Below are 13,597 nucleotides of genomic sequence, written 5' to 3'. Positions count from 1 at the left end.
GAGGTGTTGTGCTGGGGTTCGACAAGAATAGGCTAGGAAGCTTTCTGCTGGATACACTCATGCCTGAGCGTGGTCCCGTCCCCACCGCGCAGGGCTCGGTGGCTTCACCGTGTGAGCTGTTTTCCAAACGCACAATGACTCCACACTCGGCCGCTCCCACTTAATTCCAGCTCTCGGATGGCATCTGGACCGTCCAGTCCCGCCCGGTCACTGAGACACTTTTTGTCCCCTTACGAAGCGGGTCACTCGGCTACAACACAGGCGCGGCTGCTACCCACCAACACTCTTCGGGGGGGCCACCCCGGGAAGGAACTTGGGTCCCTGGCTGCGCCCACCAGGCACACCCGCACCCGCACCCGCATCGGCTCCCGTACCACCAGGGGGCGCTCGAGAGTCCCCGTCGCTCCGTCAGCACCTCCCGCCCTCTCTTCCAGGATCGCTTTACTATTGGTCATCTGTCTCAAGAGCTTCATCTCGATTGGTCACTTTCCGCGTCGGTCTCGGTTGCTGGGCGGGCCGAGGTGACGCGCGGCGCTCTAGCTCGGGGCGGTGTCCCGCGCCGGCGGCTTCGGGCGGAGTTTGGCGAGCGGCGACGCGGTGTAGTCAGACGGCAGTGGTCCTGGGAGGCGACGGCTCGCGTCCGGTCTTCTCTCTGCTCCTCCGCCGCATCCACCGCCGCGCCCCGGCCTCCCGCCCATCCTCGATGCAGAGCTGGGTGGCCGCGTGATGGGGCTGTGGAGCGGCGCCCTGCGGCTCGCGGCGGCCGCTGCCTGCGCTGAAGTGCGTCGGTGCCCGGCCTCCCGCGCCCCTGCGCGCCGCGGCGTCTTCTGACTCGGCCGGCTCGCCCGTCGGTCCGCAGCGCGGCTGAGGTGAGAAGAGAAGCTGGGGTGGGGCGGCCGAGGGGAGGTGGGCGGCGGGGCCGCGGTGCCGGAGAAGGGGGCCGCTCCCGCGGGAGGGGCTCCGGGCCGGTGACCGGCCTGGAGGGAGCGGAGCGAGGAAGCGGCGCGGCCGGCCGGCCGGCCTGGGCTCCGGGTCGGCGGTGCGGAGCCTCGCCCTCCGCGGAGAGACCCGGCTGGCCGGCCGCGAGCGCTGGGCTCGGGTCCAGCGGCCTGCCGGTCCCCTGCAGTGCCCTGCACCCAGCCCTCCGCTCCCCCCCGGGCTGCCAGGCTCCGCTCTGTCCGCGGGCCAGTAGATCCGTCGCTGTCCCGCCGTGTGTGCGCACACTGCAGCTGTGAGCCAGCCGGCCCTGCCCAGCTAGAAGCCAGCCGATCTCTCCCCCCTTCTGCTCGCTCACCTCCCATTGTGGTTGGCATCGGGGTTCCGACTGAGAATGTGGCAATGCCCCCGAGCCCGAGGAAGGTAGGAAAGGGCATCCGACAGAGCGGAGGGCGCAGGGGCTGGACGGAGGAAGCGATGCAAAGGGAGGGGGCTTGTTGGATGCTGGCCAGATGGGAGGAAGGCTGGTGTGGGCTCGACGTTCAGCGGACCAGGATTACTCTGGCAGCCATATTGGGAGGATGATCTGACAAATCCTTTAGGAGCCAAGTCCGGTTGCTGGAAGGCACCGAGTGACAGCCCTGGCAGCTTTCAGGGTGACTGGCCGCACCAGAAGCCAAGTTGTGGGGGTTGGGAGGCCGCTCGGAGCAAGCTAGTCATTGTTCATGCAACGCAAATCCTCACCGACTGTAAATGCAAAATTGAGCTCCAAAATCACTTTTTCTCTTTGGCGAATTGCTATATGAGCCTTCAGGGTAAACTGGCTTGAAGATTCCATTCTTGTTGGGGTGAAATTCTGTGTTTCTCTACTTATCATCGATATCCACTGCTGCTTTGGCCCTCGAAGGCCTGTTGATGCTTTAAGGCCACTTTACCGGCTTGGAGGCTTTCTTCATATTGCGTGTTGTGCATAGATTTGCATAGTATCTTTACATGCAGAGGTTAGGTACACTAGAATATTCTGGTAGCAGGGAAGATTTGCAGCAGTATCTCTGAGGATGCAGGTTGTCATCTTTGTGGAATCTGGAGGTAGCCTAAATTAGATTGTCAACAGATCTCTTGCTTATGCAGCTCTCACTGTTCCAAGCAGCTGTTCTGCCAACACTAAGCTTTGTGTCATGATGTGCCTGCCTTAACCCAGAGAACGGTGGTGTTCGGCTTTGAATAACTGTTTAAAAGTGATATCATAGTGGATATTTGATTTAAAGGTTGGCATTTTGTGGATCGGGCTTAGTCATAACCAAATTTTAGCTTGCGTTCTCATTTGAGATGTGTGGTAGTTGATATTGATTATGAAGTAATTGAAGTTGTTAATGTTCTATTTGAGGAGAGACTTTGAAGATTACTCATCTTGATGTTTTAAAGTAGATTTAGAAATGATCAATAACTGGCTTCAGAGTGAGCCTGTAAATGCGTTTTTCTGTGTTTTGATTGTGCACAGACCTGGAGAGATGGTGTGACTCCTGCCTTCTTTATGCCCATTAATTTAAACTTCATTTATTGTATATATTTGTTTTTGGCGATGGCTGGGGGCTGGAGCTTTAACTCAGGCCTTAGACATGTTAGACAAGCTGTCTACTACTGAGCTATACTCCCACGCTCCGTACTCCCTTTTTTTAAATGCATAAGTTCTTTCCTTTTTTTCTATTTTAATTATCTCTCTACTTAAGAATAACTACAAAAACAAATTCCAATGCTTTTCAATTTCTAAGAAAAATCAGCACTATTTTTTGTAATTTTTATTGTTAAGCAATCTCAGTGAACTTTCAACAGACACTATTTTTTAAAATTTATTTTATGTGTATGAGTGTTTTGCTTGCATGTATATGTATGTGCACTATGTGCTTGTATGATGCCCTTCAAGGAGAGATGAGGGTTGGATCCTCTGGACCTGAAGTGACAGGTAATTGTGAGCCACTCTGTGGGGTGCTGGGAGCTGAACCAGGGTCCTCCTTAAGAGCTAAAAGTGCTTTTAACTGCTGCACTGTTTCTCTAGACTAAAGTTAGTGTGGTTTTGCAGTACCTTAATATTCAAGAAATCAAGAATGTTTGTTTTATGATTCCATATCAAAATAAGAAATAGCTTTAAGTACATGTAAAGAACTGAGATTAAGTATAATTTAAGCTTTTGAAAAAAATTAGTTCTGATTATGAATCTGAAGTAGAGGAACAGTTTCTTGATTCTGCATAGGTCTTTGCTGTTGAGTATTTTTCTAGAATGTATCCAATTAAATACAGATTTCTTGATTCTGCATAGGTCTTCACTGTTGAATGTTTTTCTATAATTTATCCAATAAAATACAGTTTCTAAGGCATAGGACAGACTGTTTTCCATTTCAAGACCAGATATGAATGCACTTTCTTTTTTTCTACTAAATTAGTGCAGGGAATAAATTCTTGCCCAAGAAAAATCTGTCAGCACTTTCCAAGGCCAAAGCTTTCTAGCCTATTTTTTTTCTGTTTTGGTCTTATTCTGTGTACAAAATAAAGGACAGCAGTGAGTCCTTGCTGCCTTGTTTGTAAACCCCTTCCGAGGCTACTCAGTGTAACAATTCTTTCCCAAGAGTAAGCGTATCCCTTTGGTCTTGTAAACTGATGTGATATAATTCACAGTGCCCTGAAGTTAAAGGTGTATTGTTCCTGTTTCACAGTGTACTCTTTGAAAGAGGTCTTGTTTGAACAGATAGTGGTAAACTTGTGAACTCCATAAGAATGAATATGTATACTTCTAGAACCTTTATTTTGGTGCAGAATAGAAGACATTGAACAGATGTGGCTGTGATAGCAAAGCTTGTAGAAGGGGTCTTGGACTGCCCAGAGGTTGTTTTGTTTTGTTTTTGTTAAGAGCTCAGTGATTGATTTGTTCTCATAGTGGCCCCCAGAGAGAAGGTCTTCATCCTAAAATACTGTAAGGCCTACCGTTTGTTCCCAGACGCCTTTTCTCATTGGCGTTAGCTGTGTTCTCAGGCACTTAGTGTACTGCCTGTTCTGCGGAAGCTTCTGGGAGTTTTTTCTTTCTCATGCTGTGTAGTATTAATGATTTTATGATTGTTTATGGCTGCACATGAGGTGCAGGTTAAAAGACTACATTCAATGCTTGCTTTGGCAGCATGTCTACTAAAATACTAAAAATATCTCTCAGATACAAGCCCTTTTTTTGGTTGGTGAGGCTGAGGCCTGAACTTGTTAGGCTCTACTAAATCCCTAGCCCCATAAAGCTTTTCCATTTTATTTTACAGTTTAAAAATTTCATGTTGTTTACAACAGAGCTTGTCATTCAGGTTTTTTTTTTTTTTTTTTTTTGGATTTTTGAGACAGGGTTTCTCTGGGTAGCCCTGGCTGTCCTGGAACTCACTCTGTAGACCAGGCTACTGCCTGGCTTCTTGTCATTTAGTTATATAGTCTTTTGTCATTTTCTCCTTTGGTAACTTGGGTACCTTTTCGCTTAGTTTTCCTTCACATTCAAATTTTGTTATTTTGTTGTTGTTGTTGTTGCTAGGCACTGACCCTGGGCTTTCCATATGCTGAGCTAGGGAATCTACTTTTGAGCTAAGGCTCTAGCTTCATACAGATTTCCCACATCATCTTGGCAGATGTCAGTGTCCATATAAATAAACAGTAGCAGCAGCAATAACAAGGAGAAAAGTGTGTACTCCTATTGAGCAGGTTCTGTATATCAGCAGCTCTTCTGTAAGCACATTTATTAACCTAATTCATAGATAGCCATGCCGAGTAGATACTGTTACAGTTCTTTCTCGTGTGAAGAATCTGAAACATGCTAAACTTTCCGACTAGATCTAGGTTAGTAACTGCTGTGCTGAACTTCTTTAAGAACTACCCTTCCCTAAAAATTCCTTCCCTTCTCAAGCACTGGCTGGCTTCTTTTCTGGTTACTGTTGTGTCACGTCTTCTAACGTGTCATCACTTTCAGATCTCGAATTTGCCTCCTGATCTTAAAGCCTGGTAATTTAGAGTTCTCACATCTGCAGTCTCTTTGCTTGTGCATTCCATGTTGAGTCCCCAAGGCGCTTCGTTTCCTATACTGTGATGTTTGGGGTTTGTGCTCCAGCTCTTTTCTTGCAATATCAGCATTGCTGTTCTTTACTCTTCTGAAGGGCCACTAGACACATGCCAGCTTGAGCCATTCCTGCGGTCCGTACCTTCCGGTCTTACTCTGTTTCATGAAAAGCCTCACATAGGGCTGGGGGTTGGTGCTGCCAGCAGAGTGGAGCCCTTCAGTTTGACTTTGTTTGCTGAAGCAGGTCTGCTTGGTCCTGTTAGGATTTTCACAGTGGCTTGACCTTCCACTGCCTCTGCTTAGCAGAAAATGGATCTACCACCTCTTTTTACAAACCTCCATGCCCTGCTTTTCTTTCCTCTAGCCTGAGAAAGGTTATTCTCCTTAACTTCAGCTAATCCCTTGGCCTGGGCTGTGTATCACTGGCTCCTAATCTTTTGGGATTTGTTTTATTCTTCTCCTTCACTGACTTTCCCCACTGCTCCTTGAACACGCTTCTCAAGTTCTACCTTAGGGCTCAGGCTCTCTTCAGCCTGGATGGCTATTTTTCTCTAATCTGGCTAACTCTCTCACCTCTTTCAGATTTTTTGCTTAAATATTACCACCTCAACACAACCTCCCCTGACTGAGCTGTGTAGCTATGTACCCTTCCCTCAAGTACATTCATAGTAGCTCAGGTTTCTGTTTTTGTTTTTGTTTTTGTTTTTTGAGACAGGGTTTCTCTGTGTAGCCATAGCTGTCCTGGAACTCACTCTGTAGACCAGGTTGGCCTCGAACTCAGAAATCCACCTGCCTCTGCTTCCCAAGTGCTGGAATGAAAGGCGTGCGCCACCACCGCCTGGTTGAGTAGCTCAGTTTTAATACCTCTTTCCCCAACAGAATGAAAGCTTCTCCAAGATAGGGGTTCCCTGGAATGTGTATGCAGCATGTCAAATAAAGCATACAGGAGTGCACAACCTTGTATTAAAAAAGAGTGTCCCCTTTCTCTAGCTTACTACAGTCAGCATAAGTGGCTCTAGAGCCCTCTACTTCTTACTTATTACAGTCAGCATGAGCGACTCTAGAGCCCTCTACTTCTTTGATACTGTTCTTATTCAGGTTTCCAGTCTTCATTGCTAGGAGGTGAAGGGGGAGCTGCATGCACGCTTTATATTACTATTCTGCAAGTGACTCTAACTTAACTTGCTCTGTCCTTGAACTTTTGTCTGCTTTTGTTTTATGGGGCTGGTTTCAGTCTCATGGGTCCCCTGTGTTCCTGTCCACACACACAGCCATCCAGCTCATTAAATACAGACTTTTGTATAAATTTTAAAGGCTTGCTGTGTTGTTTGGTTTTTTAGGACCTAGCACTTGGGGGCTAGTGAGATGGCTCAGTGGGTGAAAGCACTGACTTCTTTTCCAAAGGTCCTGAGTTCAAATCCCAGCAACCACATGGTGACCCACAACCACCCATAATGAGATCTGACGCCCTCTTCTGGTACATCTGAAGACAGCTGCAGTGTACTTATATTAATATAATATATAATAAATCTTTGGGCCGGAGCGAGCAGAGACTGAATGAGCAGAGTTGACCGGAGCGAGTGGGGCCGACCGGAGCAAGCAGAGGTCCTAAAATTCAATTCCCAACAACCACATGAAGGTTCACAACCATCTGTGTAGCTATGATGTACTCATATACATAAAAAAAAAAAAAATCTTAAAAAAAAAAAAAGACCTAGCACTTGGATTGTATAACATACATCCCAGTTAAAATAAATATTAAAATAAGCCATTATGAGAAATTTTTGCTTATACTTTGTAATACTTACTGCCTTGGGAGAATATTTGAGTACTATAAGCTCCACATATAATAAGACTATTGAAATATAAGTAAACAAAACTCTTGTGTACAGAAGGATAACTAAAAATACAGCTTGCTTGGACTAATAGTTTGGTTTAGAAATTAAAGCAAAAAGGAAAAGATAAATCATAGTTTTTAAATGATAAATGTTTTAAAATGGATCAGGTCTTAGTGCATGCCTGTAGGCTCATCACTCAGGAGTCTGAGGCAGAAGGAGGTAAGCCTGGATTGCATAGACCCTGTTTGAAAAAACAAAACAAAATTCTAAAGACAGTCTAAGGGGAAGGTGTTGAGTCATCCTGGTACAAAGATGTGTGTACTAAGTGTTAGAGAATGGTGGTGGACTCATGGTTTAAAAATATGTACTATTCTAGCAGTGGTATTGAATTTTGTTCTTAGCATCTACACTACATGGCTCACAACTGCCTTTAACTCCAGCTGCAAGGGACAGATACTTTACTACACTCAGGTGGCTGAACTCACATTCCACATACCCCCATATAAACACACACACACAAATGTAAAATGTTTTAAAAATCTAAACTCACTTGCTTTTCAAGCTGGGAATATAGTATTATAACTAAACTGTTTTTAATGAAAAAATATAATCTTGCATTTAGAATACTTTATTTCAAGCTGGTGAACCATAGGGACTATTTTTCTCTAATCCATGGATGCCTTCCTTAAACCCCCAGGCTGGGGATGGAATCTAATCTGTGCATATTAGGCAAGCACTCTACATACAACTGGGCTGCATTTCCAACTCCTGTTTCTTGAGGCATTTCTTGATTTCTGAGAAACAAAAAAACATGTCAGCAGTGCAAAGGAGGATTCTTGATCTCATAGTTGCAGAGGCAAGAAGATATATGTCTGGTAAATCTCAAAATGATAGCAGGTTGTTTTAGAGAGTGCTTAAAAGAAAACAGTTGGAGAGCCTGGCCAAGCCTGTTCAGCCACATTGGAAATCGAAAGTCTGATCTGTCAGAGACTGTTCCTATGCCCTCTAATTCTGGGTATTGAGTTAAGATGCGAAAAACAGCATTCCTGATACAGGATCTAGTTTGCACTTTCACAGAATGACCAGAGAATCAAAGATCAAAATACATACCCTTTCCTTTCTGCCTCTCCCTTTCCCTCTCTTTCTGTCTTCCCTCCAACCTCCATATTCTTACATATTGGGGCCATTTTACAGGTAAAGCCATGGTCCTAAAACTTGCTTTGCCTTTATTGAAGTTATTAGATATAGAGAAATGCAGAAATGTTTTATAGAAAGGAATTATTCTTAGTATCTCTCTTTTTAAAGATTTATTTATTTTTATGTACACCTGCATGCCTGAAGAGGGTATCAGATCCCAGCATAGATGGATGGTTATTAGCCACCATGTGGGTGCTGGGAATTGAACTCAGGACCTCTGGAAGAACAGACTGCTCTTAACTGCTGAGTCATCTCTCCAGCCCCATAGTATCTCTTTTTAATTTTTAAAAATGATTTATTTTTATTTTATGTGCATTGGTGTTTTGCCTGCATGTGTTTCTGCCAGATCACTTAGACTTGTAGTCACAGAAGGCTGTGAGCTGCTGGGAGGAGCTGCTAAGCCATCTCTCCAGCCCTATTTGTAGTTATCAAAGGTTCTCTGCTATAGATGTCTGCTTCACCTTGTGATATGTTTGCTTATTTGAAATTTACTCCCGTGGAGTAGAGGCCGCTCTTGGATTCCTGTTTTTCCTGCTTGCCTTCCTTTCTCAAGTGAATGAGCCACCCTACCCAGCTCATTCTTTTTTCTTTTTTTTTTTAAAGTAAGGTCTCATGGTGCCCAGGTTAGCACTCACTGTTACTCTAGGTTAACCTTGAATTCCCGATCTTCTGCTCTACCTCCCAAGTGCTGCGATTACAAGTGTGCGCTGCCTTACACACCTCTCTTGTTTGCTTCGTTCTTTAAATTACAGATCATTCCTCGAAAATACAATTTAGTCATAGGCATGGCAGTATATGCTTTCAATCCCAGCATTCAGGAGGCAGGGATCTCTGAGTTAAAGGCCAGCCTGATTGTATAAATTCATATATATATATATATATATATATACATATATATATTTAAAATTTAAATATATATATACATATATGTATATATATGTATATATATATTTAAAAATTCCTTGATGTCAAACTGTTGTTCTAGAAAGTTGAGCTAGTAATAGTTTCTTTTTGAAATAAAAATTAGTATCATGAACTTACAATAAAAACTAGACTGTAGCTACTGAAACAAACGCCTGCCCAGTCCCAAACTTTATACATCTCAGTGAATTTCTCAAATTTTGTTTTAGGCCGGGCGGTGGTGGCACACGCCCTTAATCCTAAGCACTTGGGAGGCAAAGACAGGCGAATTTCTGAGTTCGAGGCCAGCCTGGTCTACAAAGTGAGTTCCAGGACAACCAGGGCTACATAGAGAAACCCTGTCTCGAAAAATCAGCTACTAAAAACAATGAATTTATGAAATTCTTAGGGAAATGGATGGATCTGGAGAATATCATCCTAAGTGAGGTAACCCTATCACAAAAGAGCACACATGATATACACTCTTTGATAAGTGGATATTAGCCCAGAAGCTCGGAATACCCAAAATACAATCCACAAACCACAAGAAACTCAAGAAGAAGGAAGACCAAAGTGTGGATACTTCGTTCCTTCTTAGAAGGGGAAACAAAATACCCATGGAAGGAGTTGCAGAGACAAACTGTGGAGCAGAGACTGAAGAAAGGACAATCCAGAGACTACCCCACCTGGGCACCCTTCCCATATACAATCACCAAACCCAGACTATTGTGGATGCCAGCAAGTGCTAGCTAATAGGAACCTGATATAGCTGTCTCCTGAGAGGGTCTGCCAGTGCCTGACTAATACAGAAGTGGAGGCTCACAGCCATCCATTGGACTGAGCACAGGGTCCCCAATGAAGGAGCTAGAGAAAGGACCCAAGGAGCTGAAGGGTTTGCAGCCCCTTAGGACGAACAAAAATATGAACTACCTAGTACCTTCAGAGCTCCCAGGGATTAAACCACCAACCAAAGAGTACACATGGTGGGACTCAGCTCCAGCAGCATATGTAGCAGAGTATGGCCTAGTCGGTCATCAATGGGAGGAGAGGCCCTTGGTCCTGTGAAGGTTCTATGCCCCAGTGTAGGGGGAATGCCAGGGCCAGGAAGTGGGAGAGGGTGGGTTGGGGAGCAGGGGGAGGGGGAGGGAACAGGTTTCTTCCCCCCCTTGAAGAGGAAACTGGGAAAGGAGATATCATTTGAAATGTAAATAAAGAAAATATCTAATAAAAATTTTGTTTTAGATCTATTTATTTTATCATTTTATGTGTACAAACATGCACCGTGTGTGTTTGGTAGCCATGGAGATCAGGAGTGGGGTCTTCTGGACTGCAGTTACAGACGATTGTGAGCCTCTGTCTGCGTGTGGAGAATCAAACCTGGGTCCTCTCCACAGTCTTTTTCAGTGACCTTCTCTTCACTAGTGATTTTTTTCCCCCGTTTTTCTCGAGACAGGGTTTCTCTGTGTAGCCTTGGCTGTCCTGGAACTCACTCTGTAGACCAGGATGGCCTCGAACTCAGAAATCTGCCTGCCTCTGCCTCCCAAGTACTGGGATCAAAGGTGTGCGCCCAGCTAAATAAATATTTAAAATTTAAATATTTAAATATTTAAAGTATTTAAATAAATTTTTTTAAAAAAGAACTTTCAAGTTAATATAAAATAAAAGATAGACTGGAACAAAACATTGCAGTGTATGTGTTAAATAAAATTAATATCAAAACATTGTAATAACTTGAAATAAAACCAAGAATCACTGAATCTAACAAGGATTTAAACAGGTTATTTTCCTAACCAGGGAAGAAAAGCTCATTAATTCATTCCTTTAGTAGATTCTGAGCTCTTAGGCAGATCCTGTTCTATGTACTAATACCTATGGCAGGTGTCTGAGCAGAGTGTGGACTGGTATAAAAGACAGAAGACATCTCCCAGAAAGAAAAACTTCACATAATGATGATGCTATTAGGAAAATAAGAGGGACCAGGTGTGGTGGCACATGCTTTTAATACTAGCATGTTGGAGGCAGAGACAGGAAGATCTCTGTGAGTTTGAAGCCAGCCTTGTCTCTATGAGTTTCAGGGTGTCCAAGGCTATATAGTGAAACCCTGTCTCAAAAAAGGGGTGGGGGTGGCTAGAGAGAGAGTTCAGTCAGTAAAGTGCTGAGGAACTGAATTCAATCTCTAAAACCCACATTTAAAACAAAACAAACCAACCAACCTGAGTGCCATGTGTTTGTAGTCCCAGTGTTGGGAAGGTAGAAACAGGGGCATCCCCGGGACTCACAGGGTTAAGGCCTGCCCAACTCTAAGGCCGTTTGCTGTAGTACATGCCTTTAATCACTCAGAAGACAGATGCAGCAGATCTCTGTGAGTTCCAGGACAGCCAGGGCTACACAGAGAGACCTTGTCTCAATAAAACAAAACAACAAGAAAAAAGATGCTGAAAACCTAGCCAGTCCTACCCCAGGTTAGTCAAGTTATAGAACTTGCAGGAGAACCTACAACTGTCACTTTACTAAAGCAGTACAGTCCTTAATTACATTCTAAATATTTATCCTTACCCACGGATTAGTGTAGTTCTCACTCCTCATCAAGGAAACTTCTCTTTGCAACAGATAGAGGCCACTACAGAAAACCACAGCGGATCAAAATGCAGAGTTCTGTGGAGCCCAGTCCAACTGACACATGTACAACACAGCCCTACCTTTAAAGCTCAAGAATCATTGCGGAGGGGAGGGGAACAGAAAGACTGTAAGAGCCAGAAGGACAGGAAGTTTGCTGTGAGAAAGATTGTCTCCTAGAAAAGTCAGCTACATGGTGAAGCCTCGGCAGCATAGCTGCCCTACCCCAGCTGAAGAGGGATGACCCCACAGACAGGCTGATGTGAACTAGAGCAGCTCAGGAGTGCTTCGAGAACGTTTTCTTCAGGGAAGAGCATCTCACTGGATTATCTAATACCTACTAGTAGCCCTGAAAACCTACTCATAGAAGCAACATAATACAGAGCAGGCTGCATTTATATAGTTCAGAGTGTATACACATATGCAGTAACAAAGAAAAAGGCCAAGAATTTGAAAGAGGGGGTGGGACATGGGAGGAGTTTGAGGGAGACAAGAGAAGGGGTAAATGATATAATCTCAAACATTTAAAACTACATTTACCTTATATATCTTGAAAAGTAATTTCTCAGTCATTTAAAATTGATGATAATTTCAAAAAAAGTAAAAAGATGTGATTCAGCTGGGCAGTGGTGGCGCACGCCTTTAATCCCAGCACTTGGGAGGCAGAGACAGGCGGATTTCTGAGTTCGAAGCCAGCCTGGTCTACAGAGTGAGTTCCAGGACAGCCAAGGCTATACAGAGAAACCCTGTCTCAGAAAAACAAAACCAAAACCAAAAAGATGTGATTCAGTTCTGATATGGGAACTGTATTTTTTAAAAGGAAAATATTGGCCAACTTTTTTTTTTTTTTTCCTCTGGGTAGCTCTGGTTGTCCTGGAACTCACTCTGTAGACCAGGCTGGCCTGGAACTCAGAAATTCACCTGCCTCTGCCTCCCAAGTGCTGGGGTTAAAGGCGTGCACCACCACTGCCCGGCAACTTTTAAACTTCTGTTAGGTTCCGTGATATTTAAACTCATAAATACTTTTCCTTTTTAGCCTTTTGTTTGTTTCTTCTTGAAGATATTTTTGTAATGAATAAGATGTTTCTTCCTGGCTCAGGACATTGGTTGTTCCTTTTGGAAATTACTTGTGGTTTATTCTGTTTATTTTCTTTCCTATGGATTGTATTGGTTTTGGTCTGAGAGAACTTCTCTGGAAGTGTTTGATCTTCCCATGTTCTCGTGCAGTAGTGAACTGTAGTGATTTGATTCGGCTCACAAGTCATTGGCACACCTGCGGACTGTCCTCTGCTTTTTGTGCAGGGTCCTTTGAGGTGTGTCTGTCAGGTGTTCCCCTCCCCTTTGCTTTCTTGCCAAGATTGCTGTGTGTAGCCCTGGCTGTCCTGGACCCTGCTCTGTAGACCAGGCTGGCCTCAACTCACAGAGATCTGGGTGGGTCACCATGCCTGGCAGATATTTTCATAGGTGAAGAAACAATGTAGTTAAAGGAGCAAACTAGAATATCTCTCTGTTTTTTTTGTTTTGTTTTGTTTTTTGTTTTTTTGTTTTTGTTTTTTCGAGACAGGGTTTCTCCGTATAGCTCTGGCTGTCCGGGAACTCACTCTGTAGACCAGACTGGCCTCAAACTCAGAAATCCACCTGCCTCTGCCTCCCAAGTGCTGGGACTAAAGGCGTGTGCCACCACCGCCCAGCTATTTTTTTTTTTTAAAGATTTATTTATTTTATGTATTTGAGTATACACTGTACCTGTACAGATAGTTGTGAGCCTTCATCTGGTTGTTGGGAATTGACTTTTAGGACCTCTGCTCGCTCCATTTGGCCCTGCTTGCTCTGGTAGACCCCACTTGCTTAGTCCTTGCTCACTCTGGCCCAAAGATATATTTATTATTATACATAAGTATACTGTAACTGTCTTTAGACACACTAGAAGAGGGCATCAGATTTCATTATGGGTGGTTGTGAGGTACCATGTGGTTGCTGGGATTTGAACTCAGGACCTTTGGAAGAGCAGTCAGTGCTCTTACCCGCTGAG

At 44.3% G+C, this 13,597-nt stretch overlaps 1 protein-coding gene across 10 annotated transcripts in view; it reads left to right on the top strand.

The window, feature by feature from the left end:
• Nucleotides 1-552: 552 nt before the first annotated feature.
• Kif1b (kinesin family member 1B) overlaps nt 553-13,597 on the top strand; it is a 137,068-nt gene continuing 124,023 nt past the window's right edge. For 4 of the 10 annotated variants that reach the window (XM_031379484.1, XM_031379486.1, XM_031379483.1 and 1 more), the window contains exon 1: nt 554-869. The gene's annotated coding sequence lies outside the window, so the exon portion shown is untranslated. Of the gene's footprint in view, nt 870-13,597 lie in introns of all 10 variants that reach the window. The other 6 variants (XM_031379482.1, XM_031379485.1, XM_031379487.1 and 3 more) reach the window with 3 other exon arrangements.

This window comes from Mastomys coucha, unplaced genomic scaffold (assembly GCF_008632895.1).
Source record: "Mastomys coucha isolate ucsf_1 unplaced genomic scaffold, UCSF_Mcou_1 pScaffold18, whole genome shotgun sequence".
Classification (NCBI taxonomy): Eukaryota; Metazoa; Chordata; class Mammalia; order Rodentia; family Muridae; genus Mastomys; species Mastomys coucha.
The sequence above is the reverse complement of the archived record's forward strand: the minus strand, read 5'-3'. Positions and strand labels throughout refer to the sequence as shown.